The 2,556-nt window shown below is 40.0% G+C and overlaps 1 long non-coding RNA gene across 1 annotated transcript; it reads right to left on the bottom strand.

The window, feature by feature from the left end:
* Positions 1-1,529: 1,529 nt before the first annotated feature.
* On the bottom strand, positions 1,530-2,556 carry LOC146702918 (uncharacterized). The gene is made up of 3 exons (XR_014921922.1): positions 2,492-2,556; positions 2,278-2,408; positions 1,530-1,783 (listed from the first exon to the last, which is right to left on the bottom strand). It is a non-coding gene; the product is annotated as an uncharacterized LOC146702918 (long non-coding RNA).

Here is a 2,556-nt window from a genome sequence, read left to right as displayed (position 1 = left end):
TTCTAATAAAAACTGTGTGAAACTCAAGTTAGAACTGTGTTTGTAAATGAACCGCCCCATGTTGTGTAGCTTTCTGGATTTTATACTTATTGGGCTACATATTAATTTACTATACAGGCTATACAGTAGATAAAATCTAAACTCACATGTTTTATGTAACTAAAGTGTTTAATCATGTGGGCTACAGACAGTAATCAAGTTATGGACTGTATTGATATGAAAAACATGCATACTTAGTGCATTTGAATCATTTTAACCATATGTAACCACCTGCATGTCATGGTCCTGGGACTTCTACCTGGTTTTTTGTGTGTCTTGTATTGTTGTTGTTTGATGTCAGCTTTAGGGTCCCTCGGTTGTTCTGTTAAGATGTTGCTTATTTGATTTCCCCTCGTGACTTTACCCCCTGTGTGCCCCCTCTGTGTATCTGCCAGCCCCCATGCCTCGTTTCTCCTCCTTGTGTTTTATTCCATGTTTTCCCAGCCCGCTATGTCTGTGTTCTCTTCCAATCTGGTCTGCGTCTCTGTGTGCTTCCTGTTTTACTTTGATAGTCTCCCGTCAGTGTTGTGTTACTCCTGCCGTGTCTCGTTATGATTATCAGTGTCGCCTGTGTTCCCCGTGTGCTCCCACTTCCCTCGTTAACCCTCTGTGTATTTGTGTCCACGTCTCCTACATTACCTACATAATAGAGCTATAATAAATGTTTGTTTGGGGTTTTTTTAAGTACAGAAATCAGCTGCTAAAATAATTGTTTTGACTTTTTGGGAATGCTTTACGGTCTGTTCTGTAGGAACGCTGAATTAATATATTGACTGTCTGGCCCCTTCTGGCTATTTAATAGTTGCTGAAGGAGATTTTGTTCATCCCCAGCTAATCTCATCCATATTTATATAAAATCTAGCATACTCCACACCACACAAAGTCAGAAGCCAGTTAAAATCTGTATGTGGTACCTGAGGCGGTGCTGCACTGACCAGTTGTTTCTGGCTATTTGCTGGTTCAGCCTGCCTATCACTGCAACTCTTGGCTCTTATTGGTCAGGCTGGTGTGTGTGTGTGTGTGTGTGTGTGTGTGTGTGTGTGTGTGTGTGTGTGTGTGTGTGTGTGTGTGTGTGTGTTTGTGTGCGTATTGTAAAGACTTGATTCCCACAGTCCAAGTCAGGGTTTTAAAATGCGTTGCTGTCTCCATCCAGCATCAAAGCTGCATTGAAATTTCCTTCAATGAAATTTTGGCTCAAAGAAAAACAGTGTTGTTACTGTCAATCTCCAGTTAAAATAAAAGTGTAATTAAACCAAACGAAAGTAATGTACTAATGCTGGTCAAGACATTACCTGTAGCTGAGTGACATTTCCTCCAATTTCTGTTGGTGTCTGCAGTTTCCACTGGGGCTTAGTGTCACCTCTACTGCTACCCGACTGCACCACCATCCTCCACATTGCTATGCGTCCATTGGTGGTGCCAGCTGCTAGGATTTCTGAGTGTTGCAGAATTTTTAAAAAAGCAACGAGTTTTTTTTTTTTAACCTATGCATTTGCAAACATTCAGGAATATGGTGATGGGAAAGAAAAAGCTTCTTTTCATTTACAATTCTGTGCAAACTTTTGCCTTTGCCTGCACAGTATGAAACACAGTTGATCATCTCTCCCCTCTCATATCCCAGAGTCTCATCAAGAGACAAAACATAGTTATGTAGCACGTAGCATGTAGAGAAGTTTCTTGATGGAGCCCTCCACACTGAGAAGGACACTCGTCTTACAATACTCATCCACACTATGGACTTTACCTATATGCATAAGACATGGGATTAAAGATGAAATAAGTGGAATATCTGACAGCTCAAACCACAAAGTGTTCATATTTATTAAAGATCAGACTGGATTCTGGATCAATAGCATTATAGCTTGTTGTATTTTCCCCTTTCTGGAGACTCCCACAGGATTACTGCTTCACAGAGGCAAAATACACTTTTGATATAATTTTCAACAAGTCTGCTGGATTAATCAGACTTTCTAAAACCATGAATACTTTTCTCATACTGTTCTTCGTAACTGTTCAAAAATAAAGCAAAGTATCATCAATGCAATTTACAGAACAAACAAATAAAATAAACAGCCTTTATACATTGAGGGCTGTGACTGCAGAAGACTGCTGGCCTCAGACAAAATTATACAAGGCAATGAAAAAACAAATTGTGTCTTAAAGAAAGTATGGTCAAATGCATTGAAAATAACAAATGATTTAATTTTCCAAACTCCAACAGGAATCACAAACTCCTACCATCTGCAGTGCAGATAAAGAATCCAAGTCCCTCCTGTGGCCCCATCTTCAGAGGTGCCCCCTTCCAGCTAAACTTGTCCAGCGCACGCTCATCTCCTCTCACAGATGCTCGAGCTAGCATTGCCACATCACTATAATAAAATACAAAAAATAGTATTTGATTAAAAAAATGTCATACTCTTCCACTTGATATGGGACTTCGAAGGCTGCTTACTCTCCAGGTGTGGACGGTCTGAAGATGCAGCAAGTTAAAGGTTTCTTGTATTCATGTTTTACAAG

The sequence above is a fragment of the Copadichromis virginalis genome, linkage group LG8 (assembly GCF_057382275.1).
Source record: "Copadichromis virginalis isolate Kocher_CV1m ecotype Utaka linkage group LG8, C_Virginalis_male_GT1.1, whole genome shotgun sequence".
In the NCBI taxonomy this organism is placed as follows: domain Eukaryota; kingdom Metazoa; phylum Chordata; class Actinopteri; order Cichliformes; family Cichlidae; genus Copadichromis; species Copadichromis virginalis.
The sequence above is the reverse complement of the archived record's forward strand: the minus strand, read 5'-3'. Positions and strand labels throughout refer to the sequence as shown.